Source organism: Homalodisca vitripennis, chromosome 3, assembly GCF_021130785.1.
Source record: "Homalodisca vitripennis isolate AUS2020 chromosome 3, UT_GWSS_2.1, whole genome shotgun sequence".
Lineage (NCBI taxonomy): Eukaryota > Metazoa > Arthropoda > Insecta > Hemiptera > Cicadellidae > Homalodisca > Homalodisca vitripennis.
This window is the reverse complement of record NC_060209.1, coordinates 19,860,762-19,884,180: the sequence shown is the minus strand read 5'-3', so window position 1 is coordinate 19,884,180 and position 23,419 is coordinate 19,860,762.

The following is a 23,419-nucleotide window of genomic DNA, read 5'->3' as shown; positions in this document are numbered from 1 at the left end:
GTTTACATTTATAAGAGATTGCTTGAAATGTACAAATACCAATGTTTTACTTTCAAGAAGGCAGAGTAAATGTATTGTGTACATTAAAATTTTAATTTGACAGCAAAAATAATATACATTGTTTTAACTGGAACATAAATCTTTCACTACAGATGCTGATGACAAAGAACTTTGATAATCACAAAATGGTTTTGACTGAGTAGAGACGGCCAAACATGAGTCTACTACAAAATGTGATGACTAGGAAATAAAGACTCTGAAGAATTAATTTCAATTTTAAGGTGAGACAGTTATTAATAAAATTGAGAATGATTCGCTAGGAAACTTAAACACGAGCAATTTAACTGTTGATTTTCATGAAAATACGACATGAACTGAACTACTTTTACTTTTACAGTATTGTTCGTTGCGATTAGTATTTACAAGAGTTTATTGGCATAATAAATATTATTAAAATTACGGACAGAGCGGGAATCTGTCTTTGGGGCTAAGGCAGTGCAATTTGTCTAACGGATATCACCACACGTTACCGGAATTGAGTGTTTAACTTACCTACGTATAAAAACGTCAGACGGATTTATGAATCATTATTTATCTTTAAATTCTGAATTATAATTGATTATAATCGATACAAAAATTAAAAAAACTGTTACTAAACTCATAGTAGTAGTGTAGTTGTGTGCTTCGCAAAATGACCAAGTATTCGGATAACCGATCGGTGGGGCTTTCACTGTCTGGTAATAAGTATAATATTGACGTCAATAAGATAAATGTTTTAACATTCAAGATACATTTTTCAATTAAAGATGTTAGAGTGCAGTTTTAAATTAGATTTGTTTGCTGTAGGCATCACACAAGTTTTATAAGAAAACAAAAAGATCAGCTTAAACTCAACTAAAATTAATTATCTTTTTCAGAAACAGAAAAGTGGTCTTTTGGATTCTTAATGTACGATAACAAACAAAGAAAGTTTGCAGATCTTCAAGTAATTAGGAGCGCTTCATCTCTCAACGCTAATATTTACGGAGTTCTCGGAAATGCTGCAGGTGACGGCTTGTCTGTGTATCTAACTATAAAACCGTTCCCTAATGGTAATTTCAACGAGAATGTTACGTAGGTAAATGTTGATATGATACATATTTTTTTAAACGTCATACGTAATGCCCTCAGTTTAAGTTCGTTTCCTGGAGAACCTGTTTAAAAAAAAATTAACTTAGTAAATACGCATTATTTACTTCCCACATCCTAAAAATTATTAATAATAACATAACCCAGAAAGACAGATTCTCACTTGGCTTGAAATTTACTTTTTTTAGTTACTTCATTTGTCATGCCGAAATATTGGAAGAACAATATAATTAATGTTAAATTGATTATACTTATATTTACCCTTCTGGGTGGAAATAATTATTTTTCCTACGCCTATGTTGAGTTTGTTTGTTGCCAAGATCTAGAAAATGTGTATAAAAGTGTACGTTTATGGTCATTGTAATTCACTTCATTCTTCCAATTTTTTGTTTCTTCGGTGAGTTTTTTCTAGTTTCCCGACGAAGGAAATTTGTATACATACATCGGCTGCGCAGTCTATTTCTATAAAACTATGATGGGTGATTAACAGTCTTTAAATTAATAGTAAATTTAGATAGTCACTTTGTCTTTTATATCATTACAGCATACCTTATATTTAATGTACCAAACATTTTAATTTTCTTTCCTGGATATTTTCTCACTCCGTGCTTAACAATAGTGTCAGAGAAGGTTGAAACAAAAAGTGCTGTTAATATCAAGCATACTATATGCTCTCACACTAATGAAAATAAATTGAAAATAGTAATTAAATATTAAACATATAGTTATGCTGCATAAAAAACGTTTATACAGATCAGTTGATTACATTTAACAGGCTCTTTTAATTAATAATATTTAACTGCTGTAATGCAAATTCAAAGACCAAGATGGGATTTTTCCCCACTTTAGAGACAATCGGAGCGTAACCCGGAGGGATTTGCGAACGAAGAATAGGCGGATTCATACCATAGAAAGCATAAGAAACAAGCAAAGTCGCTTTCGCTTTGATAATATTATTATTAAAGATCATAAATTATATAGTTTCATTTGTTTTGTATCAGTACTTGCGATAAAATCTTTAAAATATTATTTTAAAACTTTACATTTCCAATATTGATTTAGTAAATTTCCAATGCGTTTAACAAAAATTAAAATTATTTAAAAATTATTCATCAACATTATTTTTTTCAATAAACGTGAACATGCTTTTCAATTGTTTTTAAGATAAAAATAATTTCCCTACAGGATTTATACGTCCTTAAAAGTATCATAGTTTTTTTCCAAATTAGAGGTAGCCTAATCTAGGAGTCACTGTTGATCTACAAACAAAATATGGAGAATATATTACGAGGCAAATGGGTATGATTAGACTACCGACAGTGAATTGCTCTTTATAGCAGAGGTTTTTTATATATCTCAGACTCAAATTTTACCCAAATAGTTTAATAGTTTCACAATACAAATTCACCTACAATGAGAAAATTAAAAGTCCGTGTCAGGGATTGGCTCTTAAACAGTGATGCAATTAAATTAGAACAATTGATTACTGTGTTAAACTTTTACTAATTAAAGTTTTCTTAAGTAAGATAATATATGTTCCTCTGAGGAATAACTAAAGAAAATCTACTTTAAAACAAATTTTTTCCCCTCAAAAGTAGTTAAAGCTCGACCAAAAAGTACTGGTTAAATATGAGATAATGTGTGTAAGACATGGTACGAGGTAATCAGATATGTTCAATGCAGTAGTGTTACATGTGATAGCATACGTTTGCATATTGGATGTGTGGTTGTGCGGCATCATGGATGTCAGTGTGCACGTGTGTGTGTGCGCATATGTGTGCGTGCATGAGTATTCTGTGGCTATGTTAACAGGAGACCGTAAATATAAAATTTGAAGATATAAAATATTGATAACTCCCACGCAAAAACAGAAGAATTGATCTTCTCTTGCGTGTATAATTTGTTCCCTCAGCAGTACTGAAACAGCTTGTTTTTCTGTGTTTTTTAATTTTTTTTATTATAATACTATTTTTGTCAGGAATAGAAAAATATATTTAAATTCTATAACGCTTTATTTGATTAAAAATAGGCATATAAATGTAGCATTATTGTTATTTCGTTGCAATTCTTTGATTGTAAACAGAGCATAAACGTTTTCGTTTCATTTCTAAAATTTTAAAGGCTTTCTTTAAAATGTTAAAAGGCTTTAAAGTCTCTGAAAAAAATATTAGCCCCTAGGCAGAAAACACACCAAATTAAGCATTACTAAATAATTTGTTTACAAAAGCCGTTTTAGCAATGTAAATCCCACACAATTTGATATTTATATGAGGTAGGTGAATTGATAATAATAAAAATAAACATCTTTTAAACATGTTAAGATAAAACAGATTTTTAAACCGAAACTTAATATGTTTTATTCAATGATGCTGGGTTATTCACATTTATTCACTTTTAAAATATTAAAAATTTTAATTTAAGAAGAAAAACGTTAATAAACAAATTTTATTTGTGGATTTAAGTACTCCTCACTCGTAATTAATTATTTCTTAATATCAAATCATTTAGGAAAAAAAGGGAATATTTTTCTAGTGAAACATGTTTAAGTATGTTCCATTGTTAGGATACTCTGAACTTCTTGGAAATTTGTTAATATTGTTTTCAAGACTGCTAGTTTATCGAAAATGCTGCTAATTTCTAATGAGAGCTGCCTTAAAACTAGTAATGGACGTAATTGCTTTTTACAATGTTTTTCTCAAAAGTATTGCCTGTCTACGAAAGGTATACCCATCTTCTACAATGTATTATAATTATACATTATACACATATACCCACCGTAAGGGATGGTTTTAATCGCAGACCTTTATTCTGTTATAAGATTCCAATCTTATAACTCAACTAACATGATCTACGTTCTGCTGCAGAATGCATTACGTGAAATGAGCCCATTAAATTACCCCGACCTATTACCATTAACATTGCTGTCTCCCTTTGGGTCGTAAAAAACTGCTTCAGATATTCACATATTTATACTACACCAACATGTTCTACGTTCTGCTGCAGAATGCATTACATTAAAGGAACCCATTAAATTACCCCAAGCCATTACCTTTAACAGCGCTGTCTCCCTTTAAAAAACTGCTACAGATGTTCATAACTTAATACTACACCAACATGTTCTACGTTCTACTGCAGAACGCATTACGTGAAATGAGCCCATTAAATTACCCCAAGCCATTACCTTTAACATCGCTGTCTCCCTTTGGCTCATAACAAACTGCTTCAGATGTTCTCATATTTATACTCCACCAACATGTTCTACGTTCTACTGGAGAACGCATTACGTGAAATGAGCCCATTAAATTACCTCAAGCACACTTTAACATCGCCGTCTCCCTTTACTTCAGTTAATAACAAATTGCTTCATATGTTTTGCATCTTTACAAATTTCTTACATACAACGTTGAGAAGATAGAGGGTAAGATCTATTTCATACGAAATTTTTGCGGTTTAAATGTTACTGTCTTCAATAATATAATTGTGTAATTTTAGAATAAATCAATCAACCACGAAACAAGTGGATACTTTAAATTAGAAGAAAGTAAGTTTTGTTCTTTTTGGAAAATAAAGAAGCCATATCACTATAATAGTTTTAAAATTATTGCTTACATATTAAGCACGACTGAGCGTTGTTCTACTGGAATTGCATTAAATTTGTTGACACTCGAAAGCAAATGGAAGGGCGTTACAGCATTATGTATGCAAAAAGCTATTAGAACTGTAGGAGATACACTTGAGTACATATTAGAGCTATGAAGGCTCTAAGAAAATTACATTCATTATTTTGGACTTACCCTAGGGCAAATTTGGTGGTGTTAAGTAAAAGATAACAAAACATTATTGTCATGTTAATTACATTTATTACCAATGAAATTGTTATATTAATAATTAATACAAATCCTTAATTAAAAAAACAAACCATTCAATCAATATTTGTATTTTATTTTATTAGGGCATTTATCTTTTATAGACAGTATTATCCGACCCACACAACTAACTTGGATAACTTAACAAAAGCAAATTTTTAAATATTGAACTGTTTTACTTACAAAATAATAAAGAATATTTAATCCAACAATAAAATAGAATCGTAAATGTAATCAATACACTACATAATAAAATAAGTGAATAAATTACAACTGAATACATACATAAAAGTGGACTTGTACAGTAGAACTTATTTTGACATATTTGTTGCACTTGTCAAAGTTAGGTTCAAATTTGTTCAATAAAACTGCAGATTTCTTAGAGAAAATACAAAATACACAGTATATTTATTCAGAGGACAGAAGAAATCGGATAAGTGATGACAGGTTATAGTAACCTGATCAAAAGAGAAAAATGAAAGTTTCTAACGGTTCCATGTCAGGCTTCACACGTAACTACCTGGGTGACTGATTCTGCCTTATCCAAATTTAAACTACAGAAGCAATCAGCTAAGTGATTTCGGATTATCAGTAACCTGATCAGAACATCAGGAAGTGCCTAACAGTTCTGTATCAGGCTATACTGTCGGTGAGTCAGACAACATACACGCGTAACTACCTGGGTGACTGACTCTGACGTATCCAAATTTAAACTACAGAAGCAATCAGCTAAATGATGTCGGGTTATCAGTAACCTGATCAGAACATCAGGAAGTGAGTAACAGTTCTGTGTCAGGCTATACTGTCGGTGAGTCAGACAACATACACGCGTAACTACCTGGGTGACTGACTCTGACGTATCCAAATTTAAACTACAGAAGCAATCAGCTAAGTGATGTCGGGTTATCAGTAACCTGATCAGAACATCAGGAAGTGCCTAACAGTTCTGTATCAGGCTATACTGTCGGTGAGTCAGACAACATACACGCGTAACTACCTGGGTGACTGACTCTGACGTATCCAAATTTAAACTACAGAAGCAAACAGCTAAATGATGTCGGGTTATCAGTAACCTGATCAGAACATCAGGAAGTGAGTAACAGTTCTGTGTCAGGCTATACTGTCGGTGAGTCAGACAACATACACGCGTAACTACCTGGGTGACTGACTCTGACGTATCCAAATTTAAACTACAGAAGCAATCAGCTAAGTGATGTCGGGTTATCAGTAACCTGATCAGAACATCAGGAAGTGCCTAACAGTTCTGTGTCAGGCTATACTGTCGGTGAGTCAGACAACATACACTCAAATACAAGTAATAGTAGTAGTAAATGTGCATTAGTTTGTGAATGTAGCAGTATACATCCTCTGTTGTCAAGTCCTTGTCCGCCCTTCTGTGCGTTAGAAAGATCCTAGAGACGTGAATCTTGGTAGATTTCTTTTTTGTCCAAGGAATCAATATAAGAAAAAAGGCCCAAGGGCAGTTCTTGTCTCTCTGCCCTCATGTGCGTTAAGATTTTATAGAAAGGTCTTAGATACTTGAAACCTGGTATAAGAAATCCACTTGGTACAAGCAGGAAAGTTATTGATTTTGGTTGTAAAGGCTAAAATGGCAGTCTGTTGTCTGTTTGGCTGCCATGTCAGTGAGATAAATTTCATAAAAATATCCTAGTGACTTGAAACTTGCAATTTTGGTCCCTCTTGAACTGAGGAAGAGCTGTATTAATTTTAGAGTAAAAAATTAGACAAAACTGTAGTACGTTCACCTGACGGTCTATCTGCTCGTGCTCTACGTCTTTCGTTAAACTCCCTCGAGTCCTTCGATACTCCATTGCATCGGTTTATTTTACGAGAATTTTTTTCTTAAGACTGTGGTAGAATATAACACCATAACGATACAGTTCTAATAAACACCATTGTTTAGATTTTACCTTGTTTATAATCCATACAACCATAACAATCTATATTGCGTTAGTTCTTATTATATGAAAACAAATTGTGTATATTTATTGTGTATATACATTATTCCAGACACGATTGAGTGTATTTAAATCTTGCAATAATGAAAAGAGTATGTTGTGAGTACCTTTATTATTTTAAAAGATGTATCCCATAGTTATATTTGAATTGGCGTTGATTGTATTCCGTTTTAATTTACAATTTTATATATCAAGTATTTACTTTATGCAGGAACAAAACTTTAGTATATATATAAAAATTGGAAGCAAAATGATTCTCAGACTAATAAATCACGACACAAATTCCACATTAAACCGCAGCTCCCGATATTCTTTACTAAGGTAGAGTATACTTTGTTTGTGGAAGAGATTCTCTAAAGGGTTGAACGTGACTTACTTCCTGTACTAACCGAGTGGGTTAACCTCACTCAACCAAGATTCCGTCAGCGTCTTCCGTCAGTTGGTTATGTAATATGAATAAGTAACAGTTTGTTAAAACCTCAGCCTCAATGCAGCTTGAGTTCGGTAGTCAATTTGTGTCACCCCACATTGCATTGCAAGTCTTCTCTATACATGTAGTATTCATTCTTTGATGTTATAATCTGTAATCCATAAAAGTGTTTCATGCAGAGTACACATTTGTGTTTGGATCTATTTTAAATCATACCTATATTCTAAATTACTAAATAATATAGATTGCTATAGAAGTATAGGACAGCGGCAGAAAGTTATATCGTTATTTAAATTACAGATTCTATAACCATTATATATTCGTGGTTAACAATCCAATCATTACTTATGTGATAATTACACCAGCAACAATGAGTCTATAAACTAATGCATTTATATTCCAAACTTATATGAAACCATACACACTATTGTAATTGTATTAAAAGCAAATCTCATTCCGAGTATTGTTAAACCTTAATTACATTCTCACACGTTGATCGCTTTAAAATTATAAAAAACTAAACAATATTCAATAATTATCATGTGATTATAATAGTGATTATTTTGTGTGATTAATTATTTATATACACTTATATTATATTTGCAAAATAAGATTACTTTTTACTCTGCTTGAATTTAATTAATATACATCCATACATGTTACTATTATTTTTTTAAGTTTATTTACAATGAAAAGAAAACTAATTTTGTTTTAAATCGTATACTGTGTATTAATAATACTGTGATTGCAAACTCGAGTGAAGATGGTCTCGGTTCTCACACACAGGCTTTTGCTCATATGGATAACTTCTCGTTTGATCTGTTGGCACTATATTTGTATATATGTAAATGAGATCAATAAATAATTGAATTTAATTGAAATAAATATTCTATCTTAAAATCATTTTAATATTAGGCTATGATTATAATCATATGGCTTTTTAATTTATATCTATATAACGCCATAATATTTATTTGGGATACAACGCTATAATTATACATATTGAATTCATTAAACATATTTGGTAAGCATATACATATATTTTAATGTACAATTCATTTTAAAAACATTGATTTTAATGGTTGCACAGCACAACATACATTTAAGTTACCATATACTGGATCGTGAAGGGACACATTAAGGTGGTTAAGTGTCGAGATTAAGGTTGACATCAGAAATATCTTTTTATAGCATCTCGTCATCTGGCAAGTTCTCTTCAAAGGTCTCCTACGTCCCTAGTTCTAATGTTATTTCATACATAAAATTTAAGTTATTTGTGACCCCACTTAAATATTTTTATTAGTAATTATGCAACTTAAAATGTTTAGAAATTTGTATAACATTTAATTAATTTAAAAAATACGGTTTTAAAGTTAATTTACATTATTTTGGGATATTTTCTTTCGAATTCTATAAAGCTTATTGTATTTACTCAATTTCATAAAAACCTATCTAAGTTTTAAAAGAATTATTTGAAGTGATACTTTTCCTGGTATTGAATCCGTAATAAATTCTACGTATTATACAGTTTATTCAATATAAAATACTTATATTTTATTTCAATACTTATGCTTGTAATATTGCTACCAAGATATGCTCATCGACCCATATTTACTGTATAATAACCAATATTTGCTGATTGATGAATAGTGAAATGTACCCTAGAAGGCATTATTTAGTTTACAGCCGTTCTGAGAAAACTTAATAGCTGCAATATTATTATAACAAATTATAATCAGCCTTCAGAGTATTAAAGCTTGTATTTTGCTATGAGATTTTTTTAACACGAATTTAGATTAGATTTGATGTTAATTTAGGCCTAGTTGATTGTAATTGATTGCACTAATTACGCAGTTTACTGTGCTTTTAGGTCTAATTCTTAGGTTTAAATAAAACCGGTATTTTGTAATTTGAACAACTCTACAGAGGTGCTGCAGGATAACACTTAGTACCTTTGTCACGTAGAAATACCTAAATTTCAATTTATATTTTAACTTAAATTTTATTTAAAAGTAAATACTAAATACAAATGTATAAAGTAATATTACAGAAATAGTTACAGTATAGGCAGGTTTTCTAACTACTATTAGCTTAGTTGACAAAATTTTACACACATACAGGTACACGTTGTATACGTTTATATACAAAATACGTTTAAACCGTGATATTTTTCATTTGCTCGAAAATGTAATCTACTTGAAAAACTTTAGTAGAACCCTTGTTCCTAAATTCTGCTGAAGAAGTAACCATTCGCAAAACCAATAAATTGGTGACCAGAGAAATCTCGGTACAAGTTTTATCATATTCACTAGAATCCCCTCTAAAAACATTTTAGTATTTTTTTCGATGAAGGTTTTTAATTTCACCAATAACACAATTAGGGTCGCCCGAGTTCATGTCATCAGTATGAGCGCATCTGTATGAGATTGACGTTAAAAGTTCTAGTGAGGAGCACAAGACTGACGATCAGTTTTACTGAGCTCTAAGGAAACACTGAACGAAAAGTGAGCAGTTGGTCTACAAGGCTTTCGTATGTATATGGATGGTGACTTCATCCTCACATTCTGTCAGTGGTTTAACTTGCAGTTTCTGGAGATTATCTTCAGTTTTTGGTTTCCCTGTAGAATGGATCATTCGAATTTTTATGAGATCTGGCCGCATCTGTTACTTTCGTAAGTTACGCAAGCAGTTGAACCGTAGAAACATATTTACTATTCAAAAGTCATGACAAAAATACTATATACTGCACTTCTAAATTCCTTTCAACGTTAGCAAACATGATCTTTAATTATTTTTAATTTCTTAGGTAATGTAATTAATGTTAGTGGTACATATTATTTTATATATTTATATTTAGAATCCATATTTCTACTGCACATATATTCAATGATGGTTATTCAACAAATACCTCTACATCCTTGAGTAATAACCAACCCACGTACTTTAATTATAATCTTTTTGACGATGAACTCACCCCCCACGACCTGTTTTATAATTGCTTCAATGTAAGTTCCAGATTATGAATAGTTTAATATAGTCTAATACAAGGTTGGAGGACACCACATTAAGCTTAACGTAACAGGCTTCGATAAGGTTGTTTGTAAAATTTCAAATCTATACATGTTTTGCTTGACATTTCATGTGGACAGATAGATCATCATTTAGAAAAAAAGTTTACATTACTTGACAGAAAATGGGGATATTTTGTGATACTCCTGAGTAACTTATAGGCTTCAATAACGATCAGCCAAATTCCAAGTTTAAACGTGCACCATCATAGAACTCATACTTACTCTATATAGAAATGAAGTTTCGTGCCACAAGATACATTCGTATTTTTCAAAATAAGTTATGTTTCATAGCAATGTTCATATAATAAAATTGTCGGTTAGCTAGTGAGGATAGTACAAGCACGCTGATCATATCAAATATTGTTACCAATTTTAAACACTGACTATTCATTCTTTCAAATCTATGAATACAAACTTCATAGGTTACAATCTCACATTGATAAAAATATACTTATAATATACATACAAATTATTACCTGTGAACTGTAGATTCACTAAGTGACGATTATAAAAAAAACACCCATAAGATTCATTTTTATTTTTAACTATCCACTAAAACATTTTTGTAATACCTTGCATCATGTAACAGTTATTGCAGACACATCAAGTTGCTGATATATTTTGTAAAGCTCTGATTCTAGGAACCAATTACTGAAAAACATAAATCCTGTAGGAGTGTCGGTCTATTTGTACGCTATAATTCCTTCTTCGTTAATCTGATTTAAAATTATGGCAATTTAATCATAAGTGTTATATGTTTATTACCATACAGTTTTAAATACTCATAAATTATTAATAACTGATGAAATATTATACCATTATACAAATTTACTAAAACTAGTTCACTTGAAAATTTTTATTTTTCATAACCATATGGGAAACAAGCACATCCGATAATTTGCACAGGAGAGCGTTTATGTAATAACAAGAGAGACAATCCATTACAAAGAGACCTGATGTTCCCAGAGAGCCAGGTCAAGGTGGACACAACACAATAGCTGTCAAGTTCCAGTGACTGATAAGGCTGCATGTTGCCATAGTTTCTTATCTACCCAGGGACAGCTCTACCATCTTTATGTGACAACTAATTGATTAATGGAACCAATATATCACAAAGGTACATTGAACCTCATCAAAAACAGGATGCCGTTATAGATTAAACACTATATTGTTCCTAATGCTATAAGTAACTTTTCCTATTACTTAGACTCAGTGCAAACTATGAAATAATAGTTATATATTCAAATGTTAAATAAATAATTGTGGATAAAATATATATCAGAAGGCTCAAATGGAGAGCAAATAATACATGCTATCAATAACTATGGTTACCAGTAGCAATATGACTAACAGTATTATATATATGTTGTGATGTGACTAAGGTTACTTAATGGACAAGCTTTAGTAAAACTTACCACTCAGGTGGTTGGGAAAAGGTCTCTTTGCATGTCATTGTATAAGATATCTTAAGAATGAATTGAGCTTTAATTGATAAATAAAAATTCATTTCAGCATAAGCAAGTTTAAGCTCGTTTATGATGCATGTATGCCAATGGGATGCCTCCCAGGATACTGTCAAGTCCATGGCCACAAGACACCCTACTAGTGTTTCCTGAAGGCAGCTGTCCCAAGGCATTATAACAAGTTTAACCCTTTAAGCGTCATGAAAAATTGGACCTGATCTTTGATAAATTTACAATTTTTTTAAATTTCCAATGTGTATAGTTAAATTTATTTTCGTTTCTGTATGTCAAAATAGATTTATTTAACGGTAAATAAAATTTGTTTAGCCCTTTTTGGATTTCCTAGGCTAATTTTTAACTTTTGAGAATATCGTAGTATAGCAGTGTAGTTGTCACTAATATTTTTATCATTTATTCAGTAAGTATGGGAATGCAACACAGTTTTATATCTATATTACTATATTACTATATGTAAACATATACTATATTACAAACCAATAAAATTAGAAAAATACAAAAGTAGACAAAGAGTGTTAATTTGGTGGCGGGCTGTCACAACTGACATTCCGCGCGTCTCCCGCAAGCCACTGTTATCGCGTGGACTTTGAACCTTCTTATCGCTCGGAAACCTGTAGGACGGCCTTGCGGGGCTTGAATTATGTTTCTTGCTTTCTGATAACATCCTTATGACCGTAGTAAAATATTAAAAAGTTTTGGGTTGACCAAGTAATTGCTCAGAATTACCAAATCTTCAAATTCCGAATCATCTGGATTCGCCATTCACACGAATAATGGTAAAATAACACTAAATAAATACTGGAATCTGCTGTATATAATATGAATAATTTACTTTAAAAAGAATAGGACATAACAGAAAATTAGCGATAACCGAAATACATATGCATGTACTGGACGCTTCTCACTAACTAACTGACTAGATGCCTTGACGGGAGCTCCCGTCAATGACTTTGTGAAAGGCGCGGGGCCACGCCTGCTAGACAGTGTTTGGCCAATTAGAAGCAACTGTCACTCCCATCGTAACAGAATTCGAGGCAGGGCAACCCGTCTGTATGTCGCATGACTACTAGAACCATCTAGCAGCAAAATATTCAACTAACATAGCAGTAAGAAAATAAAGAATGCAAAAACGTGGATCCAGGGCAATAACGTTTTGAGCTTGTAGTGGCCCTCCGCGGATCCGCGTCAATAACGCTGGAAATACTTTTTGGCGCTATTCAGGCCAACAAGGTTTACGAAAGATTTTCGTTCGAATCTTAGCGAAGCTTGTTTCCTGACAAGTGGTAACTTGTTCATACCCTGAGTACTGGGGATAGTACTGCTAAGTACTTCAGTACTTTAAATAAACCAAGAGAACGAAGATTCAAATGTCCAGACAGGATGCAACGAAAGAGGTCGTGCACAGATAGTCTATCCTTTCCCATAAACTCTAAAACAAATGTAGCTCTTCCAAGGTCCAAAAAGTGCTTATTTAGTATGCTTCCCGTCTCTGGTTCTTTTATAAAAAGATCAATCGAACAAATGAATCTATAGATGACAAAAATCAGAGAGATTCAAAAATTCCAGGCCATACGAATATGGCCTGGTATAGATTCTATTCTAACTCACGAAAAAAAACTGCTATTCTTTAATTAAAGTTTGTTGTTGACGATGGAAGGTTTGACAGGATAACAGGATTTCGGACATTTGCCATCAATATGGTTGCAAAAGCTATAACACAAGTTTCTCTGCGCAGATACAACGCCTGGACTAGACTCCAAGCAGCTTTTGGGTACATTTGAACCCAATTTTATTCTTCTTTCTATTCTTTATTTTTATATGTACTTATAACTATCCAATTGACGAAGAGGATAGATTCAAATCCTCGAAACGTTGTATCATATCTTTTCAAACATATGGCAAATGTCCGAAATACTGTTATCATGTTAGAACTGCTATATTCACATGTTGAATCTTGGAATAATTCATCATAAGGATTCTTAACGATCCCAGACATGGATGGTTTACAGACAGAATACAATATATGTGGTTACTAGTAATATGTGGAAGTGTAAGTATATATTAGTGTTCACATGGTAACTCATTAAAATAACTTAACTTGACTAGATCATTTACCGACATTAAAAATATATGTGGTTACTAATAATATATGGAACTTATCTTATGGATAAGCGCTAACATTTTAATTCAAGAGACAATAATTCTACCACCCTATATTGAATAACTAATCATTGACATAATACATCATAATACATCACAAGAATTTTTAATGATCCCAGACATGGATGGTTTACAGACAGAAAGTAATGTATGTGGTTACTAATAATATATGGAACTTATCGTATGGATAAGCGCTAACATTTTAATTCAAGAGACAATAATTCTACCTCCCTATATTGAATAACTAATCACTGACATAATACAACACAAGAATTGCTAATGATCCCAGACATGGATGGTTTACCGACATAAACAATATATGTGGTTACTAATAATATATGGAACTTATCGTATGGATAAGCGCTAACATTTTAATTCAAGGGACAATAATTCTACCTCCCTATATTGAATAACTAATCACTGACATAATACAACACAAGAATTGCTAATGATCCCAGACATGGATGGTTTACAGACAGGAAGTAATGTATTTGGTTACTAATAATATATAGAACTTATCGTATGGATAAGCGCTAACATTTTAATTCAAGGGACAATAATTCTACCTCCCTATATTGAATAACTAATCACTGACATAATACACCACAAGAAGTGTTAACGATCCCAGATATAGATGGTTTACAGACAGAATACAATATATGTGGTTACTAGTAAGATATGCAGCTGTTCGTATGGCTTAGCGCTGATATTGTAAATCAAAAGAAGGAACTGATATATGCATATGTTGAATAAGTAATCTGTGACGTATTACATCATATTGTGTGTATAATGCACCCACAGATATATGTACAAACACTGTATATAACAATATCTGTAGCTCGGGGTCAAATGTAGAATTCACAGATAAAGCTTATCGATATATCGATGGTATTTAATTCTTATTATGCACAGAATACAGTACTACTGCCTTTATATTATACATCTATTATCTCTGATGTATTATGCACAGAATAAAACGCTACTGCCTTCATATTATACATCTATTATCTCTGATGTATTATGCACAGAATAAAACGCTACTGCCTTCATATTATACATCTATTATCTCTGATGTATTATGCACAGAATAAAATGCTACTGCCTTCATATTATACATCTATTATCTCTGATGTATTATGCACAGAATAAAATGCTACTGTCTTCATATTATTCATCTATTATCTCTGATATATTATGCACAGAATAAAATGCTACTGCCTTCATATTATACATCTATTATCTCTGATGTATTATCCACAGAATAAAATGCTACTGCCTTCATATTATACATCTGTTATCTCTGATGTATTATGCACAGAATAAAATTCTACTGCATTCATTTTATACATCTATCATCTCTGATGAAATACGCTTATAGCGTACTTAATAATTAAAGAGATGATGGAATGCATATCAAAGTGCAATGTTATTGTCAGAGGGAAACATACATACTTGCGGCATACGCCTCACTAACCTAAACCATCCAACAAACATCTAAACTTTCTACAGAGAAAAAACAGGCTCTGTGAAAGATAAATAGTTTACAGTGTGAAAACCGGAAGAAGGCAATTTTCATCTTGTTTCTTAGGAGAAATGTTTTGGCTTATGCAATTCTAATTGACTTTTGGATCTCCGGCTAGTAACAGATAGAAGTTCCGAAGTGAATTCAAATTCGTTGTGTACGCGACAAAAGGGCAGATGCTTAATGCTTAAAGTAACAACAGTTGTATAAAATTTAGTATTACAAACATTTTAAATCTTAAAATACTACAAATGTTTAAGAATTGGTATAGTATCTGACATTCAGGTATCGTATTAGAATTATTGTAAGTTACGTGTGAAATAGAATACAACATTGCTCTTAAGACATAAAAATGAAAACGAGGCTACGTACTATGAATTCTTTATATCCACAGGGATAGGGTGGTGTAATCATTACAATATATGCATTACCTTTTGACAGAGACTGACATCCAATACCTTAAGGACCATTACAGTATAGATGACAATATTGCCATCATCGTGTGCTGAACGATTTATCACACAACCTATCCATCACAGGAGTACCTCACGTGTCCAGAGAGACAAGGACTAGCAGACACACAATAGCTGTTAGTTACCTGTAACAGATAGGGCTGTTTAATTACTTAGTCACAGTGTCATTATGTACCAGAGACCACTGCTACTATATTTATCTCCAGTTCACCTTTCTTTTATTGCAGTGTCTGGTATCTGACGCTGTCTCAAACTTTACTCCTGGAACCTGGAGTCATGTTCGTCTGAACAGATCCAAAGAAAGTCGACGACGAAAAAAGCTCAAATGGGCTGTTCAAGGACAATTTTTATAAAAAAATTAAAAATTTCAAATATAAAAGTTTAACTGTATTAGTTATTTAAACAAGTATATGAAATTCACGTGTCATTGCGGTGTGTACTTAGATCCATGTAAATGAAGAGTACTTTAGTAGTATAAGTTTTTTTTCAACGTTTGTGATTTCAATAACGATTTCCTCTAGTTTCGTTCAAACAGTATAGGTACAAATTTCACATCCGTACGCTTCGAAGATTGATATCTTCAAACCTTCAGACAGAAGGTTAAACATACGTGATACACACAATTTTCTAGTGATTAACTTACTAAAGTACAGGGTTTATCACCCTTATCAGGTTTTCTATAAAATTTTAAACATTTTTATGTGTATTTAACTAGAGCTTTTGTTCACAACTGAGGAAGAACATATATTCCAGTACTCGAATCTTGCTGCTATACTTTCTTAACATTGAAAAGGGGTAATGGCCGAAATTAAAATATAAATTCGTTTTCGACACTCCGTGTGAACAGACTGACAGACAGACATAAATTCAATTTTTAACCCCCACGAGTGGTAGGATTCACTAAATCTCAGCTAAAAAATTACACTTTAATGGTAGAGCAAGATAATTTTGCATCAACAAACTCCGCCGGTCTAAGCTATTGCCTTAACTCAGGTTAAAATTCCGACAGCGTATCTTAAATCTATTTCACTTGCGCTTATTCATTGTTCTACTCTATGGCATACGACATACTGCCAAACACAGAGAGAAGAATATAAAATCGAATCGGTAGTATTCCCTTTACCCTGCTGACATGAAAAAGCTGTTGAACACCGCAGCTTTCCAGAGCTTGTTGGTTATGATTCCCGACTTTAACTTAACTCAGAGAATTGACATAATTCTTTCTTAACTGACGTCATATATCCTGGATGAATTTTAATTTAGTGTCAGATAGGCTATTTATCTTAACGAATCCACTGGGAAATACTGTTAACATAAGTGACATTGAAAAGAAGTGGAAACTTAGAATTTGGTATTCCAATCGGCTAGTGCCACGTTTACATGGCTGGAAGTATGTTGAGGTACATCTATATGTAACTGAAGACGACTACCAATAATATACAGAGTGAGTGGTAGCTCTTACCATAGAAATTCTAATTCTTTGTGCCGGAAGTTGGAAATATTTGGCTTCAGCGTTTATTTTCTATTTCCATACATTCCGAATCATAGTTTATGAACGCTTTAAAACGTCTAATGCAGTGCGGTAGTTGTTTTATTTTTGCTTTCCAAACTTTTTCCAAAACGAATGAATTATAATGGAGTGACTGGCTTAAAACAAAGATATATCCGTATATCACGTTTAAATCCATTGAATTAAGTTCCAATGTTATGGTAAAATAAGTATTTTGTTTGATTATGCTACCACACATTCACAGCTCTTTGATCTCTCCAAGCGAAGTTATAGGCGGTATATAAATACGAATATATTATTATCTCATTAGCCAATATTTTAACGAGGCTGAAGAAAAATCCAGTATAAGGATAGTAAGAATAAGTATAATAATCCTTATATCAAAGGGTATGTTTGGTTTATATAATGTTTAACTTAGTTTTCATGCGAATTATGACGAAAGAAGTTAACGTTGTTTAATAAATAACACTCATATTTCCATAATAGATACACTTTTTTCCTTTAGCTATATAAATATAACTAAAAATTCATATCTTTTCCTACAATTGAATACAGGTATACTCAATTGAAAACAAATTCCACCCAATACAAATGCAACAGTACACTCACCCTGGGTTTCATATTAGAAGAACAATTAAAAGGAAGGGTAAAATTAAATAAAAATGAAACACTCGTATGAGAAAGTTGATAACAGTAGAGATAGCGGCAGCCATAACTCTTTAACACAACTTCGCCGGATAAGGATAATGACAGGCTCAGCGTGGTAACTTGATGACGGCTCTCTGTGTATTGTTAAACTGTTTATCCTCTTTGTCTGAGAGAGCTTCGCGCGTCTTACTTCTCCATCCTGTAAATGTAATTTTCATGTCCTATTATCCTTTCTGCCAGGATACATTACAATAATTAACTCAATTAAGTACAATTTAGAATTAATCGCATTATCAATTGTCTTAAAGCATGAATTCAACTAACTAATTTGTAAAATATAACGTTATGGAATTATGTTTAATACAGTGGAACATCCACGAGTGGTTTGGTTCCGAGAGATGGTGTCATATAATAGCAATTAGACATTTGAATGAATGAGTTTTATCAAGAACATAAGGTACCTTTTTGTTTCAGCATGTAATTAAATTTAATTAAATACTCCATAACAATAAAACAGAAAAATAAACTAACCTTCTTATGAATGAATGAGAAATAATGTAACAACTTTATGCTTTTGTTTGCTAACTAACTAATAAAATAAACTAAATGGTTAAAAAACTCAAATAGTGAAATAGCTACAGGGAAAATGGTACTACACATTTCAAATGTTGATAGTAATTTTATATTTACTATTAAGTTTTCAGTAAGTATTTATACTGTTTGGTTTTTTATTTTCTAACCAGTTTTTTTATTTTCTACAAAAATCTACAGTGTTTTTTTTTTTAACGTGTGCAAATGTTACCACCGAACTCGATTTACTTATAGATTAGTTTTGGTTAAGCAATCTAGTTTGACCTTTGGATGTGTAAACCAACCTTTATGGTCAAGCCTTTATTAAGGCAAACTAAGTTATCCTAAGCCTATTATAGAAATCTTTAGTTCTGTTATATAACTTTTGGATTCCAAATCGATGTTTCGTTTAATCTTTGGCTAGAAACGTTCCTTCAGCACAGTAAAAGTTTCATTTGTAATACGTTAAAGTTATTCAGATGTACGAGAAATGTACGCACGTACGGATAATATTTTAAAACTCTGCTTTAGTAATACAAACATCACTTTTGTTACCCCAAACTCATAAGAAAATATGAGTATCTCGTGCATAAATATTTTTTATATTTTCAGAATAGCCGACACTTTAAATCAAAATTTTAATATTCTTCAAACGTATTTCTATAAAAAAATTGTTTTCTATTGACATGAAACTAAATGGTATTTTAAAATATTATTGAATTTACTTTAAATGGCTCATTATTTAAAAGTGTAAAAAGTAGATTGAAAAACTGCAGTGTATAATTTTTGACCGTTTATCGGTATATTGGAAATTCTTTTCTTGTTAAGATTATATTTCACCTTCTAATAAGAACCTATTAATTAAATAAGTAAGTTATAAACCTACCAAACTACGGATTAATTTAAATTAAACCATAGAGATAATAAGGTAATCAATCTCTATTTATTGGAAGAAACATAAATGACAAATTATAAAATTACTAATAAGGCAAAACATTATCATTAATTTATTTTCATGTTTCAAAGGCTACATAATGGACTAAGGTACCTTTTTAACTATCACTGACATAGTAAACTGAAAATTGTTACTATTAATTAAGTCTCGATTAGAAACACTAGATTTTGTTAATTAAATTCACTTATAGTAAAGTTGTGAGCTGCCGCAGATTTAATTATTTCCGTCGAGTGTGGAATACAAAGTAAGGGAGGAATCATTAAACTCTCGCGTTAGATAGAACATTTACACGGCGAGGATACTCCCACATAAGGCAGGGTGACTGACATAATTAAATTTCTACCACTCAGTAAGTAAGTTTTTATAGGGTATTGCTACACTATATTTGGAAATGGACTTTAATTACAGTACTAACCTGCCATAAAATTAATTACTGTATCAACCGTCGCAAAGAAAGTAAGGAAAAAAATAATTTAAACACGACTCTTACTTTACTTAGTGAAAATTCCAAAACAAAAGAGAGAATAATTGATAGAGGCTAATTAATTACCTTGCCACTGCTATGCAATTTTTATAGCTTCTATTAAAATATTAGAATGTAAACTACTTTAATTTCCTTTGTAATATGCAGTTTTGTGTTATTTCGTAATTTAGTAGCAGCTTGTACATCATTGTAATTCGTGAATTGTATCGTAACGAATTATTTAAATCAATTGCAACACTTTTAATAGTTCATTAAAGTATTTAAATTAATCAATAGTTTGGAAAATTGCAGAATCCAAGAATCCAATAGATTTTAAACCAACATGTGTTTCGCCGTTTTGAGAAAAGGAAAAATAACTAGAACATTGTTTAAAAATTAAATATGTTATATATTTTTTACTTTGTTCCAGTTTATGTAATATTTGAATAACCGACTATAATATAGTTTAAATCTATACGTAGTTGCCTTGCTGCTGGCAGCTGCTTCATGCAGGACGTCCAAGGATAAATAAGACCAATGTTAAATTAAATGAAGCATGTCAGAAGCTAAAAGAATGTTAGGAAGTATTGGAAAATTAATATAATGGATTTAAGCCCTGAACAAATTTGTCAAATGAGGAGTCACTCAACGAATCCAAGGAAGTGAAGGCATCAAACTAGAGTGGGAACGTACATAAAATGTATAACATATAACATAAATATAAAATATGATACTTAAATATATCTACCGATAAATTGAAGGAGTCAAAAACTCGAATAAATAACACCAAACAGGCATACGTATGGTGAACAAAGTGTAAATCTTATGATGTGGGGGAAAATGATTATCAAAAACTCAAGTACAAAATAAGAAGAAAGATAAATTTCAATGGAAATTCACGGTTTAATCGTGTCCGCCATTGAAAACAATAAAATATACAATAAGAAATAAATATTTTCGAAGTGGAGTAAATGTGTATTTAAAAACCTCTGCAAAAATAAGAAAGCAGATCAAATTAAATGAAAATGGATAGCATAATCATCTGTTTACCGCTTAAACTAATTAAACAACCAAATAAAAAACAAATGATGGAGAATTTTATCTAATCGAATTTTGGATAGCACCAAATGGCTTATAAACAGTTGGCCATTGACGATGACAAGATTAATTAATAAGCTTAGAATTAAGGTGTTAAAGCTGTACTGAACAAAAGTGTAGTATTTATGTATTATGTTTGATCTTGTAGGTATTTTATGAACATATGTTTTATAACTGAAACGAAAAGCATACCAAAGTGCCAAAGTGTTTTTTAGAATATTGCCTGCGAGACTTAATCCTTAATGAAACTTTAAAATTAACTTCCATTAAACGTTGGTGTCGACTCACAAATCAAGGTGACAGCATTCTCTATTCGACATTGTAATTAGACTCACAGAAAGACAGAAAGATCAGAGTAGAATGGAAGAAGAATGCAATCCTCTCCAACTCACCTAAAAAAAACGACGTCACTCCTCAAGATAATGTTATGGAGAGAGAACAAGCGACTGTACGAGTGTGAAGGATAACGGATTGTAGAAGCAAGTCTTTGAACCTTCACACAACCTCTTTTTTTGAATTGTGAAGGCGAATTATCGATCAGTGTGAAGACATGACTCTAAATCACGCTAATTTCTAAATAGATAACTCTCAAGTATAATTTTAAATACTATGTAGAAAATAACTTCAACACATTGTAAATGAATTTAAATATAATACTTTAATAATACCACAAATGATAATTTGCCCTATATTTTTGGGTTTCACTGAAATCAACACGAAAATATTAGAATTATATTTAAGTAAAGAAGATAATCAGACAAAAATAACTAATAAATTTAACCTGCTGCTTATTTTCATAACATCGATCTGTGATTTTGAAGCACCCGAAAATATATCAAAAAGGCTTGTGGAATTTATTGTGATTTAAAAACAATTGTATATGGCCTTTCAAATGAACCATGAAACAAATCAAAATGTTCCAGTTAACGTGAGTGCGGTGGGTGGTATGTGATTGCTAATGTGATAAAGTGATCGTTGGCGGTTTACAGAAAAGTTAAAAAAATTATGTAGTTTTATTTCCTGCAAACCATCTGTATATCTTTAAATTACATTCAAACGTTATTTGAAACAGTTTTTTCACTATTCAAAACTAAAGTATTTAACTTACAGGAAAAAAAATTAAGAAAAAACGATATATTACTTTTTTTAAATTCCCCAAGTATAATATTCATTAAAAGTGGAGACTTTCAAAATGTAAGTGTATAAATAAAATCTGTAAATTAAAAAAATATACAATTTTACTAGCAGAGATAATAAAATAAGTCATTTTAATTGTCTTTGCAACATATGATGGGGCTTAGAATTGGAGTGATTAAATAAACTTCTTTTGTTAGAAAATGTCATGCAAACTGACATTATTGTGGAACTCGTTAGTATTTTTTAATATTCAAATGACATATAATAATAATGTTTTAAATTTTAGGTACAGTAAGGAGGATTTCCTGGTTTTCCCTAGGAGGATTCAATTCTGACAGACTTACCTACAGTTGGTGCAGCAAAAAATTATTTTCATCTGAAACATCGCTTGGATATCCTGGAGAGGAACATTACTAACCGCAGATTTCGAGGCGTCAGATGAAAGGTTTGAAAAAAGGTATAGTCTACTGGGGAGTATGGTTGTTAGAGTGGATGGAGCTTCTTTAATGTTAAAAACTGTTGCTAGCTTAAATATAAGGGAGTAAGCCTTGGACTTTAGCGGCGTGTAAGCTTACATATCAGTCGCAGCCGTTGAATAACTTGCAACGAAGGTCTTGAGTACAGTTTATTCACTAACTGTAACAAGGTTATCTTTGGCCACATTTAAAACTTACTTATCAATGTGCAGTTCCCCCTGAAAAATCAATGGTCAGTACATTGAACAGCCGGAGCAATAAATTCCAATTAAAATCTGTCTTTTCGAAAGATTTTGAAATGAAAGGAACATGTAACATACAGGGTGAGTTTTTTAAAGTGATCCAATAGCTAACTTTTTAATTACACGACTTAGCACCACACTTTAAATTTGGAACTTGCTCAATTTTAAGTTTCACTCAGGGATACACTTTCAAATTTTTTGAAGATGGCC